The sequence below is a fragment of the Arachis hypogaea genome, chromosome 16 (genome assembly GCF_003086295.3).
Source record: "Arachis hypogaea cultivar Tifrunner chromosome 16, arahy.Tifrunner.gnm2.J5K5, whole genome shotgun sequence".
Classification (NCBI taxonomy): domain Eukaryota; kingdom Viridiplantae; phylum Streptophyta; class Magnoliopsida; order Fabales; family Fabaceae; genus Arachis; species Arachis hypogaea.
Window position 1 is genome coordinate 48,880,987 of NC_092051.1, and position 24,668 is coordinate 48,905,654.

The 24,668-nt window shown below is 38.6% G+C and overlaps 2 non-coding genes across 2 annotated transcripts; both read left to right on the plus strand.

The window, feature by feature from the left end:
* The first annotated feature begins 292 nt into the window (after nt 1-292).
* Nucleotides 293-396, plus strand: LOC112759945 (small nucleolar RNA R71). The gene has a single exon (XR_003180406.1). It is a non-coding gene; the product is annotated as a small nucleolar RNA R71 (small nucleolar RNA).
* Nucleotides 397-15,814: 15,418 nt separating this feature from the next.
* LOC112759997 (small nucleolar RNA R71) lies at nt 15,815-15,918 on the plus strand. The gene has a single exon (XR_003180456.1). It is a non-coding gene; the product is annotated as a small nucleolar RNA R71 (small nucleolar RNA).
* The last annotated feature ends 8,750 nt before the right edge of the window (nt 15,919-24,668 follow it).

The window sequence follows — 24,668 nt, forward strand, 5'->3', positions numbered from 1 at the left end:
TGCTGCTACTTGGTTCATCTCCATCTTTTTGGTGAGGTCAGCCAGCTGCTGGGTAATGAGCTTGTTTTGGGCCAACAGAGCATCTACATTGTTTAGCTCCATTACTCCTCTTGTGTTCCCTCTTTCGGAAGCATAGAAGTAGTCATTCTCTGCTACTGTTTCAATAACATCTATGGCTTCCTCAATGGTCTTCTTCTTGTTCAAAGATCCTCCAGATGAATGGTCTACGGCCTTCTTTGACTCATAAGAGAGTCCTTCATAGAAAATGTGCAGCTGCACCCATTCGTTGAACATGTCAGGTGGACACCTCCTTGTTAAGTCCTTGAACCTCTCCCATGCTTCATATAGAGTCTCACCATCTTGTTGTCTGAAAGTTTGGACCTCAGCTCTCAGCCTATTGATTCGTTGAGGATGGTAAAATCTTGCTAAGAATTTGTTCACCACATCTTCCCAAGTTGTCAAGCTTTCCCTTGGGAAGGATTCCAGCCACTTGGCTGCTTTGTCCCTAAGTGAGAATGGAAATAAGAGCAGTCTATAAGTGTCAGGATGAACACCATTAAACTTCACTGTGTCACATATCCTTAGGAAGGTGGTTAGATGTTGATTGGGGTCTTCTTGAACACTTCCTCCAAACGAGCAGTTGTTCTGAACAAGGGTGATGAGCTGTAGTTTAAGTTCAAAGTTGTTGGCATGGATTGTTGGCTTTTGGATGCTACTTCTACAATTGCCTGGGTTTGGATTGATGTAAGAGCCCAAAACTCTTCTATCCTCCCCAGCATGATTTGCTCTACCTCCTCCCCCATGGTTGTGATCTTCTTCTTCATGATGGTTTTCCATGTTGTCTTCCATGTTTGGTTCAAAGAATTCCTCTTCTTCCTCAGCACCAACCACTTTCTTTCCTCTTGCCTCCCTCCTTAATCTAAGAAAGGTCCTCTCAGGTTCAGAATCGAAGGAAGTTGAAGCTCCGCTTCTTCTCCCTGTCATACAACCATCAAGTGCAAGCAAGAAAAGATAGGTGCAGAAAGTATTTGTGTCAGAACTACTGTTAGTTGTGGGTGATGCAATATATCAACACTACAAGAAAAACACCCATTCAGGTACACTTGAAAAGTGTAGCCAAAAGTGAAAAAAAATGATGCCTTAGGCTACGGCTACGCTTTTTGGGCTACGGCTACACTTTTTGGAGTGATTCCTATTCGGCCGTTGCCTATTCTCAAAGGCTACGCTTTTCTGCACCAAGGGCTACGCTTTTGGCGTTTGGGAATAGGCTACGCTTTTCAAGTGATGCTGTCCAGGACCAAAGGCTACGCTTTTCAACTTTCATTTTTCCAGAATAGGCTACGCTTTTCAACGCTACTGCATCACTTGTAAAGCGTAGCCACATTGTATACCATAGCTACTTTTTATAAGCGTAGCCTTAGGTCCCACTTTTTTTTTTTTTTTGGTATACTATAGCTACTGTGTATAAGTGTAGCCTTAGGTCTTTTTTTTTTTTTGGTATACTATAGTTACTGTATATAAGTGTAGCCTTAGGTCTTGTTCTTTTTTCTATATATATATATATATATATATATATATATATATATATATATCTAATAATTATTAATACAACATAATAGTTAATATGATTACATGTATAATAATTCTGCATTTTTATTTAAATGAGTTGAATATTACAAAATAAAAATAAATACATAATTATACTAAATAATTTCTCTAAATAACAAATTATCTGTAAACAATATATATTTACAATGATCCAAAAATACTAGAATAGAAGTTAATTTTGAATATTCATACATCTCACACTAAATTAAGCATAGCTTTATCAAAATAAGCATGAGATCACTTAGAATTTACTACTAATACTCTACGGAAAACTAAATTAAAATATTATATCTTACATAAATATCATCTAATAAAAATTATTAGTCAACCATACATATATTCATTCCGAATACTACTCCATCTTAGCCAATAAACCACAATCATAAACAGATTAATCTTCATTATCATCCTCAATATTATCCTGCATAATTATATAGAAAAATAAATAAAAAAAATATTTATAATGACATTTGCAATTATAAAAATAAAAAATTAAAATAATTATTTAACAAGGCAAAAATTCAGATATAAAATATAAATTAATTGTTCAGATATACTTAATTAATTTTCAACATTGAGACTTTCATGGGGTGTTTCGCCTTTAATTTCCCCAAAGACAAATGTAGATACGAGCTTTCCACTAAACACACCTAGAATATATGCTTATCTTCTACCCTTAATTGGCTTAGAAATAAGCCAAATTCAAAATGTTAAAGTCATTCCTAACTTTTTATTATTAGTGCTCAATCCACATATGATAGATCATGAGAAAGTAAAATAAATAAATTACTAGTGTTAGTTCTTTTTCATTGAAAAAAAGGGTAGTGTGACTTGCTTCCCTCAGAGACAATGGCCAACACGAGTTACTTACTGTGACAGTGTACTTGCTTCCCTCGGAAGAAGTATTATTTGTGCTCGCATCTGGTCCTCTTTCTTGCTCGGATCGACTCTGCAGCAAAAGCATATGAACAAAGGAATTGAATGTTGCAATCAACATATCTTACCAACAACAAAAAATAATGATAACTGATAAGCATTCGAAAATAGTGTGCACTATGTCTCATGAAAAGTTAAAAATCAGATTAGATAGAATTGGGCTTAGCTCAATTGTAGTTCTTCCCATTTAAAGATAATCGAAATCAGCACAATATTTTCATAACAATAATGCACATGATTGACAATTGATAAATTTAAGTTCATCTGTTCCTAGAGAAATATAACCTCTAGAATTATAAACATAACAATATCAATAATATTAAGTTATTCTTCTTCCTATCTAATTTACAACAAAACAGAGCATGCACAACACTTTATTCAACTGAACTATACATGTGGCATTGCAGCAGCAACAATTGATGCAACTCATGGTAAAACAAATATATTAATTCTCAGATCAAAATGTCCAAAGAGACTACCATAATGATGCAAATCCTTACTATAAGCATATTCTACCAATGGTTATAAAAACAGACCTTGATTGAGTGGAAGATCCCATCAGTATCGGCAAGAAGCACACCAACATCAGAAGCCTGGTCCTGTATGCAAAAGGGGTGACTAAATGCAGGAGAGAACAATAATGAAACCAATATCACATTGCCAATGAGACATGCATCCAATATTTAGAAATAACAGAAGAAACTTTTGGCATATTAGGATAACATTTAGAAATTTGCGCTTTTCAAAATAGATAGTAAAGCAAATTTTCAAAATAGGATCATGTATAGTAAAAAAATTGATCCCTCACACAACAACGTGAACACAAATTATTACATTCAATTATTGTTGCTATTATTATATATCATCGATGTAAATTATGTGAATAATCTCGTCACAATATCAAAATGATAGTGTAAGATTAACTCGAGCTGGGAAAAAGTTGGAAAAGAGAGTTTGCATCAAAATTTAACAACGACTTAGCATAGATGGGAGAACCACCTTCAGTTCTTTATTGTGCTTTGAGCTGTCAAAACCTCGGCTTTGAACTGGAACCTCCTCAAATTCTTCGGTCAACTGAAACAATGAAATATCTTATATATGTTTTCTTGTTCTAAAAGCCTATACAACCAGATTTGCAAAGAGGACAGAGTGACATGGAAAGAAGTGAAAAAATAGAATACTGTTACTCTTAATATCGATACCGTAGTATTAGACTCAGGGAAGAAAACCATACAGCCACAGGGAAGGAAAATCAAGCAGGATAGAAAAGAAGTACCAGGAAAAGCAAAAAAAAAATAAATAAATAAACAGACTCAGCACTAATTGTTAACACTAATGAAGCTGAAAAGAACAACCAACATAAAAAATTACCAAGAAAAACAAGAAGAAGAAAAAGTAAATCTCAAATGTTGAAACAAAAAAATACCATCATAGTACATCATGAAAAAAATTGGGTAGAAAATGAAGTTGCATCACTAATTATGATGGAGGAAGGGATTGAATTAACACTTCAAGCTCCTCCAAATGAAGGAAGACCACCTAACCCAATGGCGATGGATGATGGAGAAAAGAATTCATGGAAATGGATAAAGAGGCAAGAGATCCAAATCTAAGCTTATTGGAGGGAATAGACTTCACCACAACTGAAATCAGTGCCCTTAAAGACACTAAGATGCATCTAAGTTAAATCTGATTCCAATCTTTTTTATCAGTTCTTTATTATTAGTCTTATTTAGAACGTTAAGGGTGCTACCAGCATATCCTTTAGGCGCACTCTTAAAGAAATTATAAAACAGTATAAATTAAACCTGATATTACTATTCTGCTGGAAACTAAGTGTAACAGTGACAATGCTAGAAGAGTTATTCATCAGCTTGGGTTTTTTAACTTCATCTTAAAAGAAGTCCAAAGATTTGTGGGTGGAATATGGACGTACTGGAATGGAGTTGACCTTAACATATCATTTTTAGAGACTCATAACCAATAGATTCACATGAAAGTTTAGCTTCAAGGAGAAAGGAAATGATACATGTGACAGCAGTTTATGCTAGCCCCAAATTCAATATAAAAGACTTTTTTGGTCGAAGCTTCTCAACATAGCTAACAATATGACAAGAGAATGGTTGGTGGCTAGAGATTTCTATATAATTATGCCAGCAAATCAATGATAGGAATATTTAGGAACATGAAGCTCAACTCAAAACACATGAAATTAGTTAACAGATAGAGTGAAGAGCAGGTACCTGTCACGGATTTGAACTTGTTCCATCATGGACGCCATTCTTTGTTGATAAGCTTCTGGAAGTGATTCCAAACCAGCTAACATGCTCTTATCCATGATTCAATTCAATTCAACTCACCTAGTGTTCTTCATTCACATTAATCATATATGATCTGTTAAACACGATTTTACAATGAAATAATATGTTGAACTGATTATGGCGAGATATATGATTTGGTATTAATCAACCCAATTAATTAGCAGATGGATCAAAATCGAATTGAGAAAACTAATCCAAATAGAAACCGGAACCTGAAGAAGAGGTCTGGGGAGATTGCAGCAGAACTTTTCAAAAGAGAGAATTGCATCCGCACCCTTGGCGTCGAAAACGGCACCGATGAAACGCCTGCAGAGACATCGAAATTGAAATTGAAATGAGAATAAAATGAAAGTTGGAGAGAGAGAGGGGTTGGGAGTACGAACAGGAAGTAATCGTAGAAGCCAAAAGTGAGGACAGGAGCACGGCAAGCCCTAGCAGCGGCGGCGGCTTCAATTGACCCCAGGAGCGACGACAGTGCACGGCGGAACAACCTCCTTCTCTCTCGCGTCGCGTCTTGGTCCTCTCTCTCCATCTCGTCTGCGAATCGTCTTTCTCTCTCTCTCCTCCGGACTCCCTCCTCCATGACGGCGATGGCAGCGGCTGAAGCGGCGTTGCGGCGGTGACCCCCTCTCACTCTCTGGTCTCTCGCTCGCGCTCTCATCTCTGTCTTCCTCCTCTCCTCCCTCTGGTTCACTCATTCTGAATCTGGGTGTGTGTGTGAAAGGGTGCGTGGCGAAGGTGAGCTTTGGAGGCAGGCAAGGTTTCTACTTCGTGATGGTGACTTCGGAGGGAATGGGGGGCGAGGGTTTACGAAAGTGGATGAGGTGCTTTGGAGGTGAGTGAGATTTGGAGGGAATGGACAAAAATTTTACTAAGTGTCATCAGTTTGCTTTCAGGAAAAAGAGGAAAAAAATTTACTAAGTGTTAAGTTTTTGGCTTTAGATACATTAGGCATCACTTTTAAAATGTACCCAAAATTTAACAAATAGGTTACCCTTTAAAAGCGTCTCCTTTGACATGAAAAGTGAACCTATAGATATCAACCTACGGCTACGCTTTAGAAGTGATTTCTATAATACCTAAGGCTACGCTTTTTAAATGATGCCGCATTTGTGTATCATTTTCTCTTATAAAAAGGCAACACGGAGAAAAGCGTAGCCTATTCTATGAATAGGCTACGCTTTTCAAATGTAGCTTAAAAAAAGTGTGGCTAAATGGGTATTTTTCTTGTAGTGCAAACAGTTAGTGGGTTAGCAAACAGAATTGAAAATAACAAGGAAAAACAAAAGAGTAGAGGGGGAAGGGAAGAAGTTTAACTAAAACAGAAAGTAAATCACTCAAACAGAAAATGAAATTCACAAAATAAAAATGCTCAATCTAGTGATCTTCCAATTTAATCATTGTTGATGCACAATCAATCCCCGGCAACGGCGCCATAAACTTGATGCACGGAAAACTTGTCTCACAACAAATCTCCCTTCGGCAAGTGTACCGAATTTGTCGTCAAGTAAAAACTCACAATAGAGTGAGGTCGAATCCCACAGGGATTGATTGATCAAGCAACTTTAATTAGAAGAATGTTCTAGTTGAGCGAATCCAGAATTTGGGTTGAGAGTTACAGAAAATAAAATGGCGGGAATGTAAATAACAGAAAAGTAAATGCTAGAATTAAAGGACTGGAAGCAAATGACTGAAAGTAAATTGCATAATTGTAAATGGGAATGGGGGATTTGCTCATAAAAGTAAATGGCAGAAATTAAAGAGAATGAGTAAGATCAGAGATGGGGAGTTCATTGGGCTTAGAAGATGTTGTAATTCTCCGGATCAAGTTCATTTTCATCTCCTCCTCAATCAATGCACTCATTGATCTCCTTGGCAATCTTAAGTGATTGAATTACAATTTCTTGCAATTCAATCTCTCAAATCTTGATCAATAGCCAATTCCTTGGTCAATTGCTCATGAGAAGAGATGAAATATGATCACTGATTATACCACATGCATTTCCCAAATCAAGTATTGAGAGGGTTATAGTCACATACCCATCCAAACCCAATTTGGTCCAGCATGAGAAAGCATTTCTAGCTTGATCTCTTCATTCCTCTTTCAAGGTTCAAAAGAGATCCAAGTTTGAATAGCTTCTCTTCCAAGATAACTACTCAATTGGATGAAGATCGAAAGCTTTCAAGTAAAATCATGAGAAAAGATAGAAGAAGAATAATGAAAATTAGTATTGATCCATCACATTACAACAGAGCTCCCTAACCCAATGAAAGGGGTTTAGTTGTTCATAGCTCTAGAAAATGAAAACAAAGATGGAGAATACATCATAAAACAAGAAAATGCAGAGAAAGTAAAATACAGAGAGTAGTTCTCTTTTTTTCCAGCCTCCAGAACTCCTTTTTCAATTCAAAGCTACTCCTATATATACTACTTCTCTCAGCTTCTAATTGGCTCCTCAAGTCTTGGGCCGTTGGATCTTGGCTCCTCAGCTTTTCAAGGAGTATTAACATTTAGGGAAAGTATAAGTTCAAGAACGTTAGTGACACTTAACATTTTCACTAACGTTCGAATGTACCCCTTTGCCTCACGTTAGAGCCCATGTTAACTAGGTTAACGTGGCTTCTAACGTGGCCTTGCCAACCTTCGAGAACGTTAGTGACACTCAACATTGTCACTAACATTCCAGTGTGCCACTTTTTGCTTCACGTTAAAGCCCACGTTAACTAGGTTAACGTGGCTTCTAACGTGGCCTTGCCAATCTTCGAGAACGTTAGTGACACTCAACATTGTCACTAACGTTCCAATGTGCCCCTGGATCTCACGTTAAAGTCCACGTTAACTAGGTTAACATGGATTCTAACGTGGCCATTCTTAGTCATCCCAACGTTAGTGACAATGTTGAGTGTCACTAACGTTGGCTCATCATTCATTCCTCATCATTAGCTTCCATGTTAACTAAGTTAATGTGGAACTTAACGTGGCTCCTTGGGGGGTTGTGTGGTTGCTTCCAACGTTAGTGACTATGTTGAGTGTCACTAACGTTGTCGACAACTCTCACCTCTTACGTTAGCTCCCACGTTAACCAAGTTAACGTGGGAGTTAACGTGGTGTGTTGCATCCTTAGGCCAGCATTAGTGATAATGTTGAATGTCACTAACGTTGGCTTCTCTTCCCCCCTTTAACGTTAGAGGCCACGTTAACTAGGTTAACGTGGGCTCTAACGTGGCCACTCATGAGTGTTTGCCAACGTTAGTGACAATGTTAAGTGTCACTAACGTTGGCTCAACTTCCCTTCTCCACGTTAGAGTTCACGTTAAGTTAGTTAACGTGACTCTTAAAGTGGAAAATGATGGCTTTGAGAGTATTATTGGCAATCACTTTTCTCATTAACCTTGCAAGTTACCTCCCTTTCCTTGCTTCCTTTGGTCCTGAAATCAAGCAACAGAGTGCATCAAAGTTCTAGTCCAAGTCATGGGTAATGCAGCATACAATTTGTCACTAAATTCATGCAAAATTCTGATGAAATAATGTAAAATGCACAATGTATGTTTGAATCAAGGTGTAGGTGAATATCTACCCAAAACTAGCTTATTTCCTAAAGAAATACATGAAACTATCCTAAAAACAGTAAAGAAAAGGTCAGTGAAACTGGCCAAGATGCCCTGGCATCACAACACCAAACTTAAAGCTTGCTTGTCCCTAAGCAAGTACTGGAACAAGAGAATGATGAATGGAATATCCAGAGGAATGAGTCATTCTTGTGGAAGTCATGTTACTGATTTTATGGTGGTTTCATGCATAGCAACTTAGGTTCATTCCATTACTGGCTTTCAGACTTTTGTCATGTCCCTAAACACTTACTTTGTTTATATCCTGGTATGCGAAATTGTTACTCAGGTTGTGAATATCTTCACAACTTTGCATAACTAACCAGCAAGTGCACTGGGTCGTCCAAGTAATACCTTACGTGAGTAAGGGTCGAATCCCACGGAGATTTTCGGCTTGAAGAAAGCTATGGTCACCTTGTAAATCTCAGTTAAGTTGACTCATATGGGCTATAATATATTATGTAAATAAAACATAAAGTAAGGATAGAAATACTTATGTAAATCATTGGTGAGAATTTTAGATAAGCGTATGGAGATGCAATCGTTCCTCTGAACCTCTGCTTTCCTGCTGTCTTCATCCAATCAGTCCTACTCCTTTCTATGGCTGGCTTTATGTAAGGATGTCACCGGTGCCACTGGCTACTTTCAATCCTCTCAGAAAAATGGTCCAAATGCTCTGTCACAGCACAGCTAATCGTCTGGAGGCATCACCCTTGTCATTGGTTGCATCCTATTCCTCTCTGTGAAAATGGTCCGATGCGCTGTCACTGCATGGCTAATCATCTTGGAGGTTCTCAATCATACTCGAATAGAATTTACTATCCTTTTGCGTCTGTCACTACGCCCAACACTCGCGAGTTTTGAGTTCGTCACAGTCATTCAATCCCAGAGTCCTACTTGGAATACCACGGACAAGGTTTAGACTTTCCAGTCTCTCATGAATGCCGCCATCAATCTAGCTTATACCACGAAGATTCTGATTAAGAGATCTAAGAGATACTCATTCAATCTAATGTAGAACGGAAGTGGTTGTCAGGCACGCGTTCATAAGGAATGGTGATGATTGTCACGTTCATCACATTCAGGTTGGAGTGCGAATGAATATCTTAGAAGCAAAATAAGATGAATTGAATAGAAAACAGTAGTACTTTGCATTAATCTTTGAGGAACAGCAGAGCTCCACACCTTAATTTATGGAGTGCAGAAACTCTACCGTTTGAAAATACATAAGTGAAAGGTCCAGGCATGGCCAAATGGCCAGCCCCTCTGATCTAAGAACCAGGCGTGCAAAGATGTCTAATACAATAGTAAAAGGTCCTATTTATAATAAACTAGCTACTAGGGTTTACAGAAGTAAGTAATTGATGCATAAATCTACTTCCGGGGCCCACTTGATGTGTGCTTGGGCTGAGCTTGAATGTTAAACGTGCAGAGGCTCTTTTTGGAGTTGAACGCCAGGTTGTAACGTATTTCTGGCGTTCAACTCTGGTTTGTGACTTGTTTCTGGCGTTTAACTCCAGACAGCAGCGTAGAACTGGCGTTCAACGCCCTTTTACGTCGTCTATACTCGGCCAAAGTATGGACTATTATATATTGCTTGAAAGCCCTGGATGTCTACTTTCCAACGCAATTGAAAGCGCGCCATTGTGAGTTCTGTAGCTCTAGAAAATCCACTTTGAGTGCAGGGAGGTCAGAATCCAACAGCATCAGCAGTTCTTCTTCAACCTCTGAATCTGAATTTTGCTCAAGTCCCTCAATTTCAGCCAGAAAATACCTGAAATCACAGAAAAATACACAAACTCATAGTAAAGTCCAGAAATGTGAATTTAACATAAAAACTAATGAAAACATCCCTAAAAGTAACTAGATTCTACTAAAAACATACTAAAAACAATGCCAAAAAGCGTATAAATTATCCGCTCATCATATCCCATGAGACTTTTATTCATTGATCCTTTTATTATTATTTCAAGGGTTATTTGTGTTATTTAGGCTAAGTGCTCTGTAAGGAGGCAACTCTTTAAGATAAGCTTTCAGCCAACACTCCCGAACCAGTTGGTTCAAGGTGCTAGGTGTTGAAGCACCCCTAAGGACTTACTCCCTCAAGTCTCTCCCCCATATATACACACTATAGGCATATAGTTTATTTATTTTCTTTTCTTGAGACCTTGGTGTCCAGCACCTCTTTGGGTTACTAAATGCTCTGTAGTGAGGGTTACTCTTGATAGTGGATTTTCAGCTGATAATCCCAGGTTAGTTAACCCAAGTTACCAAGTAATAAAGCACCCCTGAGAGCTTATTCATCCAAGTAGATCCCTCACACAGGAGCACTACAGACACTTGTCTCAAGGTCCAAACCATTGGTGCCTAGCCTTATTGCTTACTCTTTTTCTTTTGTTTTTCACTTCCATTGTTCTTTCCCTTTTCTCTTATTAGGATCTTGTTATTAACTTAGTCTCATGGGTATATCCAAAGTCAAGTATTCAGGATAGATAGTTGTCCTCCTAGCCTTGTGGTTGAACCAACTTAGCTAACTTATGACTACCCCAAAGATTCATGAATGCACTTCCACATTATGAACTCTACTCTGGTCTTTTAAAAACATAAACATTCTCTTCTTCATTTGATTTAAAATGGACAAGCTTAGAAGTAAATAAGGGAAAGATGCAGTGACTTTTAAACCAGAAATCATGGACCTATTCAGAAAAAAAAAACTTAAAAGACAGAATTTAAAAAGTTTAAACATAACATGGAAGCAGGTTCTATTTTATACAAGATCTTCCTTATTTAAAGCATAGAAAACGATGGAGTAAAAAGAATTCCACCACCTTTCATTCATGTGGATGTCCATGCTCCCATCCTTGCTTGTCCTCATTATGTCTCTCTTGAGTGCTTGTACTTCCACTTCCCTTGCCTTTTCCAAGTAGCTTCCTCCAGAAACCACCATCTTCCATCTTCTTCTTGAGTGTCTCCTTTTGCTGTTTCACTTTCCTCTCTTCTTGTTCTATAAAATCTTTTTGGACCTCATCATATGTAGGGATGGCATAGTGTTGCTGGTGCATATTACTGGTCATGTAGTTCAACTTGGCTTGAGTGTTTACATAGAACTCCTCCCTATGTAGTTGCCTTCCTTCATTGAGTACACTGAACTCATTGAAAGTTTTCATTTGGGCTATCTGCCGCTGGTTGAGTTCTTGCAAGTGCTTCTCTTGAAGCTCTTGCTTCTCATTCACTTGGTTGATGGCTTGAGTGAGCCGGGAGTAGTGTTTCTGCTGCTGCTCCGTTTGTTGTTTTTGCCATGCTTCCTGTTGGCTCAGCCGGTTCAGTATTTGCTCTTGTCCTTCCATATGTCTCTGTCCCAAATCATCAATGGCTCTTAGAAGGTGAGTCATATTCAAGTTGGCTGGGTCATAATGATCTTTCTGCTGGTATTCTTCCTGATGATATTCCTCTTGATGAACTCTTTCTTTTGCTTTTGGTTTCCCTATTTGTGGCCTTCTTTGTTGCTGAGCAGGTGTAGTATAAACCAATCGCTCGAGTGTAACTGGCCTCCCTGGGTTCACCCAGTCTGGGTTGCTGTCCTCAAATACTACTTTGGCCTTGTTGCATAAGCGGAGAATGGTGCTGGGGTACCAAAGCCTGGCACCTGAATCAACCTTCTCAGCTGAATCTTGAATTCCCTCGGCGATAAGCTCATTCACATTGATTTCCCCACCTTGTATTAAGCAATGCACCATAGTGGCTCGATTGATGTTTACCTCTGAATTATTTGCAGCTGGTAGAATGGACCTCCTTACGAGTTCAAACCAACCCTTGGCTTCAGGGCTCAGGTCTCCCCTCTTGATGAACTTGGGTCTCCCATCTGTGTACCTCTCCCAGTCAGCTGCTATAACACATATGTCTGCCACTATCTCTGAGAGCTCATCATTATCAGGGCTTCTACTTATCCTTGCCTGATAACTATCCTCATCAAAATGAGGTGATTTCAGGTGAAGAACTCTTGTTATGGCATTTGGGCTGAAGTCCACTTCCTTTCCTCTTACGTAACTTTTGAAGGTTGGGGCCTTGGTTTTATCTTCTCTTACTACATTTGCATAAAATTCCTTGATGAGGTTTCTATTGATCTTCCCCTCTGGACTTGTGAGCAATTGCCATCCCCTCTGTTCGATTTTCTCCAGAATTTGTGGTGACTCATTTTCATTGATTTGGAAGATTAACTCTGGCAATATCTTTCTGGCCCTTATCCGCTCAAATTCATGTTCATGAAAGGCCGTTTTGAATCTCTTCTCATCGAAAGGGACACTCTTCATGGGTTCCTTCCTCTTTTGCCTCTTTCAGCTTGATGATGCCATGAATTGAGTTGCTGTTTTGAAAAGGAGGGTTGGATGATACGGATAGATGAGGAATAGGTTGGCTATGATAGAGTGTGATGAAGGGGGTTGAGCAAGCCGAAAGTATGAAGTGTGGGAGTGGGAATTTGAATGTGAGGAATGAGCATGCACTAGAGCTCACTTATATAGGGAGATCATGAGTGGATGGAAGGTGTGGATTGCAAGGATTTTTGCTTGATGGACGGTTGGGGTTGTGTATGAAGGAAGGACAAGGATCATCACTTAATGAGAGTGATTGGTTCGGTCTTCATGGGTCTTCCTTCTCCAATGTTGCATGGCAACATTTCCCCATGCGTTCCCTCTTGAGACATGTGTGTAGTGCTCTTCATTAAGTGGCAAAATCTCCCCCTTTTAATTGTCCAATCAATCCCTTTTTATGCTTCTTTTCTTTTCCTATAAAGATTTAAAATAAGAAAAGTAAGAAAAGATATTAAAATGACCATATGAACTTTACGGCTAATATTAATAAAAGGGAAGAAAAGATTTGATTGTTCATTTATGAATTCCAACTAACTAACTAACTATTGGTGGGTCCTTATATGCATTTTGGTGGCACCATGGGGTGACACCAAACTTAGTTTGAAGCAATGTGATGAAAAGTTTTGTTCAAAGCTCCCAAGACTAGCATGCATCTTGGTTTGCTTTGAACACCAAACTTGTTCTTCACTGTATACTGCATGATAAAGATTTCACCAGGTGTTTGTCAAGCTTGGGTTGAAATTCATAAACATTGATTTATTCATTATTTAAAAAAAACATATAAAACATGGGTTGCCTCCCATGAAGCGCTTCTTTAGCGTCACTAGCTTGACGTTTTTCCCTCATCAGGGTGGTTGGTAGTGCTTAAAGTCCTCCCCTCTTGCTGTGGACTTATATCCATTGGTTAGATCAATGATCTCCACATGTTCCAGGGAAAGAACTCTGTTGATAGTGAAGACCTTGGATAACTGAGATGGTACAGTAGGGAGATTAGGGGGAATATCTGGGAAGTAAGCTGAGACAACTCTATCCCCTGGAGAGAAGTCTTCCGTAGGGATCTTCTTGTTCCTCCACCTCCTTGGTACCTTCTTCTTTGTTTCTTTTGAGGTTGCCTTCCCCTTGGTGACCTCTTTTTCTGCAGGGGTTGTGATGCTGTCTTTACCTGCCTCTAGAGGTTTAGGTTCCTCCAATTTTTCCTTGAGCTGTGGCAATTGCTGTGTTCCTTATTTATCAATTAAGGGAATCTCAGAATGATCTGGCTGTGCTTCAGTGCTTGTCTCCTCCTTCAGTGTCTCATTATCATTTGTGCTTCGTTCCTTGTCCTCTTGATATGTTTCTTGTGAGAGTTTAAAAACATTGAAGCTGAGTCGTTCATCATGGATTCTCAATATTAGCTCCCCTTTCTCTACATCGATAAGTGCTCTGGCCGTAGCTAGGAATGGTCTTCCCAATATGATTGGATGAGTGTAACTCTCTTCCATGTCCAGGATGACAAAGTCTGTTGGGAGAAAGTATTTCCCAACCTTTAGCAACACATTTTCCACCACTCCTATTGCTTGCTTTTGAGTTTTGTCAGCCAGTCTGATGATTACATCTGTGGGCATTATCTCATTGATCTGCAGCCTCTTTGCCAGGGATAAGGGCAGTAAGTTGATGCTGGCCCCCAAATCACATAGTGCTCTATCGAACATAGTTTCACCTATGGCACAAGGGATGTGAAAACTCCCTGGGTCTCTTCTTTTAGTAGGCAACTCAGGTTGAATAAGGGCACTACATTCCTTGTTCATCACTATAGTCTGGCCTCCTTTGAGTGAGCTTTTCCTGGGCAAAAGTTCCTTCATATACTTGATGAATGCAGGCATTTGCTGAATTGCCTTGATGAATGGTATGTTTACATGCAAAGATGCAAACAAGTCTAGGAACCTTGAGTATATTCTCTTTCCCACAGCACCATTGAGCAGTTGAGGAAAGGGTGCATAGAGCTTCAGCAACTCTTGTTGTGACATTTCTGGTTCTTGGTGATCTCTATCCTCCTCCTTTATTGAGTTGTCTTCAGGTTGTTCGAGAAGTTTGCCTTGCTTGTCTTCAGTCTCTTGATCACTTGTAGTGACCATTTTGCAATCTTCCCATCTTACTTTCTTTGCTTCGGCTTTGGGATTTTTCTCCGTGTCACTTGGAAAGCTATCAGTAGGTTTGGGAATCTTCTCAGCTAAATATCCCACCTGGAATTCTAGCTTTCTAATGGTCTCTCCCTGGTTCTTAATATTGGCTCGCACCTCCTCTTTGAACACCTTATTTTCTTGAATCTCTTGGCATATTTCTTCAAGTAAGGCCTCAATCTTAGAGAGCTTGTCATCAATTGATGGGTGATTCGGAGCAGATGTGCCATTTTGGTTTTGATAAGCATGTGGAGAAGTGTTGTTGTGGGGGTGTTGAGATGTCCTCTGTGTGAACTGCTGATGAGCTGCATTGTTGTTGGAGTTGTAACATCTCTGGTCTTGGTTTTGATCTTGCTCACTTCCCCACCCAAAGTTTGGGTGGTTTTTCCATCCAGGGTTGTAGGTCTTGGAGTATGGATCATAGTTCTTCTTTGGTGAATTCCCAATGTAGTTGGCTTGCTCCTGACTACCCTCTGCTTCTTTATTCACTCCCTCTTGGGTTGCTGATGAAGTGGAGATTGCTGCTACTTGGTTCCTCTCCATCTTCTTGGTGAGGTCAGCCAGCTGCTGGGTGATGAGCTTGTTTTGGGCCAACAGAGCATCTACATTGTTTAGCTCCATTACTCCTCTTGTGTTCCCTCTTTCAGAAGCATAGAAGTAGTCGTTCTCTGCTACTGTTTCAATAACATCTATGGCTTCCTCAATAGTCTTCTTCTTGTTCAAAGATCCTCCGGATGAATGGTCTACGGCCTTCTTTGACTCATAAGAGAGCCCTTCATAGAAAATGTGCAGCTGCACCCATTCGTTGAACATGTCAGGTGGACACCTCCTTGTTAAGTCCTTGAACCTCTCCCATGCTTCATATAGAGTCTCACCATCTTGTTGCCTGAAAGTTTTGACCTCAGCTCTCAGCCTATTGATTCGTTGAGGAGGGTAAAATCTTGCTAAGAATTTGTTCACCACGTCTTCCCAAGTTGTCAAGCTTTCCCTTGGGAAAGATTCCAGCCACTTGGCTGCTTTGTCCCTAAGTGAGAATGGAAATAAGAGCAGTCTATAGGTGTCAGGATGAACACCATTAGACTTCACTATGTCACATATCCTCAGGAAGGTGGTTAGATGTTGATTGGGGTCTTCTTGAACACCACCTCCAAACGAGCAGTTGTTCTGAACAAGGGTGATGAGCTGTGGTTTAAGTTCAAAGTTGTTGGCTTTTGGATGCTACTTCCACAATTGCCTGGGTTTGGATTGATGTAAGAGCCCAAAACTTTTCCATGATGGTTTTCCATGTTGTCTTCCATGTTTGGGTCAAAGAATTCCTCTTCTTCCTCAGCACCAACCACTTTCTTTCCTCTTGCCTCCCTCTTTAATCTAAGGAAGGTCCTCTCAAGTTAAGAATCGAAGGAAGTTGAAGCTCCGCTTCTTCTCCCTGTCATACAACCATCAAGTGCAAGCAAGAAAAGATAGGTGCAGAAAGTATTTGTGTCAGAATTACTGTTAGTTGTGGGTGATGCAATATATCAAACAGTTAGTGGGTTAGCAAACAGAATTGAAAATAACAACGAAAAACAAAAGAGTAGAGGGGGAAGGGAAGAAGTTTAACTAAAACAAAAAGTAAATCACTCAAACAGAAAATGAAATTCACAAAATAAAAATGCTCAATCTAGTGATCTTCCAATTTAATCATTGTTGATGCACAATCAATCCCCAGCAACGGCGCCATAAACTTGATGCACAGAAAACTTGTCTTACAATAAATCTCCCTTCGGCAAGTGTACCGAATTTGTTGTCAAGTAAAAACTCACAATAGAGTGAGGTCGAATCCCACAGGGATTGATTGATCAAGCAACTTTAATTAGAAGAATGTTCTAGTTGAGCGAATCCAGAATTTGGGTTGAGAGTTGCAGAAAATAAAATGGCGGGAATGTAAATAACAGAAAAGTAATTGCTAGAATTAAAGGACTGGAAGTAAATGACTAAAAATAAATTGCAGAATTGTAAATGGGAATGGGGGATTTGCTCATAAAAGTAAATGGCAGAAATTAAAGAGAATGGGTAAGATCAGAGATGGGGAGTTCATTGGGCTTAATAGATGTTGCAGTTCTCCGGATCAAGTTCATTTTCATCTCTTCCTCAATCAATGCACTCATTGATCTCCTTGGCAATCTTAAGTGATTGAATTACAATTTCTTGCAATTCAATCTCTCAAATCTTGATCAATAGCCAATTCCTTGGTCAATTGCTCATGAGAAGAGATGAAGTATGGTCACTGATTATACCACATGCATTTCCCAAATCAAGTATTGAGAGGGTTATAGTCACATACCCATCCAAACCCAATTTGGTCCAACATGAGAAAGCATTTCTAGCTTGATCTCTTCATTCCTCTTTCAAGGTTCAAAAGAGATCCAAGGTTGAATAGCTTCTCTTCTAAGATAACTACTCAATTGGATGAAGATCGAAAGCTTTCAAGTAAAATCAAGAGAAAAGATAGAAGAAGAATAATGAAAATTAGTATTGATCCATCAAATTACAACAGAGCTCCCTAACCCAATGAAAGGGGTTTAGTTGTTCATAGCTCTTGAAAATGAAAACAAAGATGGAGAATACATCATAAAACTAAAAAAATGCAGAGAAAGTAAAATACAGAGAGTAGTTCTCTTTTTTTCCAGCCTCCAGAACTCCTTTTTCAATTCAAAGCTTCTCCTATATATACTACTTCTCTCAGCTTCTAGTTGGCTCTTCAAGTCTTGGGCCGTTGGATTTTGAGTTTGAAGCAGTTCTTTTCTATATTTGGGCTTGGCTTTACTTGCAGAGAGAAAGTGCTAAGTGGGCAGAGACTTTAGCTCAGGACGTTAGGGGTGTTAACATTTAGTGAAAGTATAAGTTCGAGAACGTTAGTGACACTTAACATTTTCACTAACGTTCCAATGTACCCCTTTGCCTCACGTTAGAGCCCACGTTAACTAGGTTAACGTGGCTTCTAACGTGGCCTTGCCAACCTTCGAGAACGTTGACACTCAACATTGTTACTAACGTTCCAGTGTGCCCCTTTTTGCTTCACGTTAAAGCCCACGTTAACTAGGTTAACGTGGCTTCTAACGTGCCCTTGCCAATCTTCGAGAACGTTAGTGACACTCAACATTGTCACTAACGTTCCAATGTGCTCCTGGATCTCACGTTAGAGTCCACGTTAACTAGGTTAACGTGGATTCTAACGTGGCCATTCTTAGCCATCCCAACGTTAGTGACAATGTTGAGTGTCACTAACGTTGGCTCAGCATTCATTCCTCATCATTAGCTTCTACGTTAACTAAGTTAATATGGAAGTTAACGTGGCTCCTTGGGGGGTTGTGTGGTTGCTTCCAACGTTAGTGACTATGTTGAGTGTCACTAACGTTGTCGACAACTCTCACCTCTTACGTTAGCTCCCACGTTAACCAAGTTAACGTGGGAGTTAACGTGGTGTGTTGCATCCTTAGGCCAACGTTAGTGACAATGTTGAATGTCACTAACGTTGGCTTCTCTTCCCCCCTTTAACGTTAGAGGCCACGTTAACTAGGTTAACATGGGCTCTAACGTGGCCACTCATGAGTGTTTGCCAACGTTAGTGACAATGTTAAGTGTCACTAACGTTGGCTCAACTTCCCTTCTCCACGTTAGAGTTCACGTTAACTTAGTTAACGTGACTCTTAACGTAGGCAATGATGGCTTTGAGAGTGTTATTGGCAATCACTTTTCTCATTAACCTTGCAAGTTACCTCCCTTTCCTTGCTTCCTTTTGTCCTGAAATCAAGCAACGGAGTGCATCAAAGTTCTAGTCCAAGTCATGGGTAATGCAGCATACAATTTGTCACTAAATTCATGTAAAATCCTCATGAAATCATGTAAAATGCATAATGTATGCTTGAATCAAGGTGTAGGTGAATATCTACCCAAAACTAGCTTATTTCCTAAAGAAATGCATGAAACTACCCTAAAAACAGTAAAGAAAAGGTCAGTGAAACTGGCCAAGATGCCCTGGCATCACACGTTAACTTAGTTAACGTGGCCTCTAACATTAAAAGGGGGAAGAAACGCCAACGTTAGTGACATTCAACATTGTCACTAACGTTGGCCTAAGGAGAAAAATACCACGTTAACTCCCACGTTAACTTGGTTAACGTGGGAGCTAACGTAAGAAGCAAGAGTGGTCGACAACGTTAGTGACACCCAACATTGTCACTAACATTGAAAGCATCCACACAACCCCCCAAGAAGCCACGTTAACCTCCACGTTAACTTAGTTAACGTGGAAGCTAACGTTGATGAGTGAATGATGAGCCAACGTTAGTGACACCCAACATTGTCACTAACGTTGGGAATGGCTAAGCATGGCCACGTTAGAAGCCACGTTAACCTAGTTAACGTGGACTCTAACGTGAGACATAGGGGCACCTTGGAACGTTAGTGACAATGTTGAGTGTCACTAACGTTCTCGAAGGATGGCAAGCCCACGTTAAAGAGCCACGTTAACTAAGTTAACGTGGGCTCTAACGTGGGAACAAAGGGGGCTTTTCAAAGTTATTGGGAATGTTAAGTCTCAATAACGTGTGCGAAGGACTTAGAGGCAACGTTAGTGGCAACGTTTTGTGCCACTAACGTTGAAGTTAACGTGGCTTTTACTTTGGAACGTTAGTGAGAAAGTTGATTGTCACTAACGTTCTCAAACTCATATTTTCAGTAAACGTTAACACCCCTAACGTCCTGAGCTAAAGTCTCTGCCCACTTCACACTTTCTTTCTGCAAGTAAAGCCAAGCCCAAATGAAGAAGAGAACTGCTTCAAACTCAAGATCCAAAGGCCCAAGACTTGAAGAGCCAACTAGAAGCTGAGAAGAGTAGTATATATAGGAGTAGCTTTGAATTGTTAGGGAGTTCTGGAAGTTGGAAAAGAGAACTACTCTCTATATTTTACCTTCTCTGCATTTTCTAGTTTTATGATGTATTCTCCATCTTTGTTTTCATTTTCTAGAGCTATGAACAACTAAACCCCTTTCATTGGGTTAGGGAGCTCTGTTGTAATTTTATGGATCAATACTAGTTTTCATTATTCTTCATCTATCTTTTCTCTTGATTTTACTTGAAAGCTTTCGATCTTCATCCAATTGGGTAGTTATCTTGGAAAAGGAGCTATTCAGACTTGGATCTCTTTTGAACCTTGAAAGAGGAATGAAGAGATCAAGCTAGAAATGCTTTCTCATGCTGGACCAAATTGGGTTTGGATGGATATGTGACTATAATCCTCTCAATACCTGGTTTGGGAAATGCATGTGGTATAATCAGTGACCACACTTCATCTCTTCTCATGAGCAATTGACCAAGGAATTGGCTATTGATCAAGATTTGAGAGATTGAATTGCAAGAAATTGTAATTCAATCAATTAAGATTGCCAAGGAGATCAATGAGTGCATTGATTGAGGAAGAGATGAAAATGAACTTGATCCGGAGAATTGCAACATCTCCTAAGCCCAATGAACTCCCCATCTCTGATCTTACCCATTCTCTTTAATTTCTGCCATTTACTTTTATGAGCAAATCCCCCATTCCCATTTACAATTCTGCAATTTACTTCCAGTCATTTACTTCCAGTCCTTTAATTCTATCATTTACTTTTCTGTTATTTACATTCCCGCTATTTTATTTTCTGCAACTCTCAACCCAAATTCTGGATTCGCTCAACTAGAACATTCTTCTAATTAAAGTTGCTTGATCAATCAATCCCTGTGGGATTCGACCTCACTTTATTGTGAGTTTTTACTTGACGACAAATTCGGTACACTTGCCGAAGGAAATTTGTTGAGAGACAGTTTCTACCCGCATCACCACTTCTTCGTGACTATCGGCAGTCGGTGCAAAGCCCGACCCCATAATATACGCACAAGGGGAAACAGTGATCCTCAGTTCGTGGGCATCCCTGAGATCAATTCACAAACAAAACAATGATCCTCAGTTCGTGGGTTTTTCCGAGATCAACATACAACAGCAAACATGATCCTCAGTTCGTGGGTTATACCCGAGATCAACATATAACAGTTAGTGGGTTATTCCCGTAATCAATGATTATCAATTCATGGGTTTTCCCGCATTTAAAACAAATAAGAATTTATAGGTTTCCCCAAGATCAATGATCATTCAGTTCGTGGGTACTTTCCAAATTTAACCAATTATCAATCCATGGGTTTTCTCCGTAGTTAAACAACTAACAGTTCGTGGGGTTTTCCTGCCTTTTATCACTTTTTATTTTCCTTTCTAAGACTCAACAATCCATATATCAGTTCTCCATTCTCTTTTTTTTTTCCTTTGAATCCTTAACACATTTTCTAAAACCTTTCTTAACTTTCTCAAGCATTCGTTCATAAAAATCTTAATCATCAATTCAGTTCATAATCTCTGCTTTGGCAATCTTTAGTCAAGCCAATTTTAAAACTTTTTTTTCAGTTTAGTTCTCAATCAAAAGACTCAAGAAAATTATTTATTTTAAATTCATTAAACACTTTTCTAAACATAACCTCTCATTAGAAGTAATCAAATAAAACTCTTTCTCAAGTTTACTAACTTCCCAAATATTCAAAAATCATCTCTCTTTACTATTCAAATTCAAATATTATTATTTTACCAAACTTCTAAAAAGATAATCCTTTATTTCAAACCAAAAACATAACTCTTTTCATATTAAATCAAACTCAAAATATAACTCTTTCTATTCTTAATAAATTAACTCAAAACGAAATCCTTTTCGTGATAAATCCAGCTTAAAAATAATATTTTTTTCTTAATGAATAAAACTGAAAAACATAATTCATTTATTTTCTTGGTAAATCAAAATCAAATAATATAATTTTCCAAATCTAAATCTTTTAAAATAACATCTCAGACAAAACCTCAGATTTTATAAAATTTTGATAGCACCTCCCCTAAAATTCGAACCTAGCCACCCTTACGTGTTCCCTCTTTTCAACATCTCATCAAACCTTTCTCATCAATTATCACAACAGGAGATTCACAATCAATCACAAATTCATAAATTGCAATAATCAACAATTAAATCATAATCCGCAATTTCCACATAATCCATCTATCCCACTTCCATCTCATCAATTTATAACTATTTTCAACATATCATAGAATCCTTTCAAAATTAAACTCAGTCAACCAATAATCCCAAAAATCAGCATTCCATAGTTTAAAGTCATTTACTCGTTAACAAAGTAACTATTTTGTTTTAGAAGTCATATTTCAAGAGAATAATTCAGTAATAAAACTTCAATCTTTTAGCAATTCTCAAACATAACTCTAATTAATCACGAATCAACATTAACAAGCATCAAAACTAATTCCAACCAGTCACAAGTCAATTTCACAGTCATTCCGATATATCAGATTACTAAAATCAACAACAAATGCTTATTCTCAATAATCAAAATACAGCCACAACTTAAACCATCATTACAATAATCTCAAACCAAACACAAATCCAACTCAGTTCATCAGTTATCAATATGACAACTTTTCAATAGTTAATTCATCAAATTTCAATTTATCAAGTATTATCAAATGAATCACCATTCACAACCACATTTCAACCAATTCAGCAATGTCACATAGATAAGGATTTTCAACAAATCCATCAAAATCAGAAAACCAATATCAGTCACAGAATTAACCAAAATTAACCTTGTCGAATTAATTACTCACAATAACAAAACCCAGTGACATTCAAAGCCATAACCTAAACTCATTAAACTAATTAAATCACTAGAATATCATCTCAATATCAAACTTAATCCAAATTTCACAACCTCAAACCAAGCTTATTCCTATCAATCAATCATATTTATGAATTATTTGCAATTACTCACTAAACCTCATTGGCATTCATAAGTTAAAACTATTAATTTTAAAATAAATCCCCTACCTCAATGTCGAAACTCACGAAAATCACCAAACACAGCAGCTCCGTTAGCAATTCCAACACTCATTTTGTTTCCTAGGCAGCAACCAAAGTGGTTCTAGGCAGCCCCAATATTAGTTTCCAATGGTAGAGGGCTCCGATAACTGCGAAACCTGAAGCAGAGGCTGAACAGAGCAGCACAGAGTAGTATAGAATAAGAGCGGCAGCAGTCCTTCTGTTGATAGCTCCTTCCCCGGCGAGCTTCAATGGTGACAGGGGCAGCGCCCTCCTCCAAACTTGGTGGTGGCAGAACAATGACTCTGATGGCAGTAGGAGTGACACAGGACCCTGACAGCGGCGGAGATCCTTTCTCCCTCTCCTCTGCGTGGATTTTGCGATGTTGGTGATAGTAGAACCCATCAAACCCTCCTCCTCCAGCGGCGGCTCCTTCGACTGCACCAAGGCACGACGGCGACGGGAGGCACGGCGACGCCTTCTTCCTCCCGCTCTTGGCTCAGGCTCGTCTCCCTCCTCTGGTTCCTTCTGCGACGGCATGGCTTCAATAAGGATGCTCTCCGCGGCTCCACGAACGGCTGACAGGAGGCGCTGCAGCGAGGGCAAGACTGGGCGCCGCTGGCGATGGTGGCATGGGGTCCTTGCGTGCAGCAGTCCAGCGGTCATGTCACGGCGGCAGCGGAGAAGCATCTCTTCCCTCTCTCTTTTCTCTCCTCTCCATGCTCTTTCTCTATGCATTTCTTTCTCAGTTGTGTGTGTTATTTTTTTCGTTTAGGAAAGGAAAGGGGGTATGGTGCGGCTGTGTGGTGGTGAAGGAGGGTGAAAATTAGGATTAGGGTTCCTTAATTTAGGAATTTAGGGTTTCTGAGTTTGATTTGGGAATTAGGGTTAGAAATTAGGGATTTTATAAAAGAATAAAGGATAGCTATGAATAGATATTTTGATAAAATTGGAGGGTAGGATAATTTTAAAATCAAATGTACTCTATTAAAAATATTTAAGAATGTTATTTATCAACATATTGCTATGTTCAATTAATTATTTCTAATTTTAAATTATAAAATAACTATTTATAATAAAGATTGTACACAAATATTATTTGCCATAAACTTAAAGTATTTATAAAAATTAATCTAATCGTTTCTAATAAATTAATTTCTAAGAGTTCAAATTAATAATATAATTCATTCAAAATAGAATTTATTTAAATTTATATAAATTATACAATTCTTATTTTTCAATTATCAAAATTATAATTTCAATTATACCAAATATCTAATAAAGATTATATAAAAATTCTAATTAATTTAAACTTCAATTATCATGAAACTCCATTTAATTACCTTTAGTAAAATAATTTTCTTAAAATAAAATTATTAACGAATAAAATAAGTCACAAATAACTAATTATTTGATTTCCAAAAACTAGGGTTGTTACAGGTCTCATTGAATTGGTGATTTGAGAACCCTTAGTGGTCAATTTGATACCCATCAATGCTAGCTTACTACTAAGTCATTTAGTAGCTAGGTTGGGACTTATGGGTTGATGTTGATCAAGCCTATTTGACGTACTTCAAGCATTGAAGTAGACTTTTGACGTACTTCAAGCATAGAAGTAGACTTGATGGGTTGGTCCCTCATAATTGTCAATACATGATTTGTAGACAAAGATGGTGATCTCAATTCCTATTCCTTAGCCAAGAGTTGTTTGCTTTTCCTTT